The sequence below is a fragment of the Penaeus monodon genome, chromosome 29 (genome assembly GCF_015228065.2).
Source record: "Penaeus monodon isolate SGIC_2016 chromosome 29, NSTDA_Pmon_1, whole genome shotgun sequence".
Classification (NCBI taxonomy): domain Eukaryota; kingdom Metazoa; phylum Arthropoda; class Malacostraca; order Decapoda; family Penaeidae; genus Penaeus; species Penaeus monodon.
The window spans coordinates 31,512,274-31,512,479 of record NC_051414.1 but is presented as its reverse complement, the minus strand read 5'-3'; positions in this window follow the sequence as shown (position 1 = coordinate 31,512,479).

Genomic DNA, 206 nt, shown 5'->3' with positions numbered 1-206 from the left:
AGAGAGAAAAAAAAAAAAAAAGTTCTACTGTAGAAAAAAAAATCGTACCTGAAAAAGGAAAAGTCATTAGTAGTTAAAAGCAACATTGCTTCCCTATAGCATTAATGTGCTTCAGTGAATCCTAGACAACTTAATGTAACCTCGGCGGGGCATAGTGATCCAATAATTGCCTTGATAATGCCAAAAACTGCTTCGACTTTTCTGTA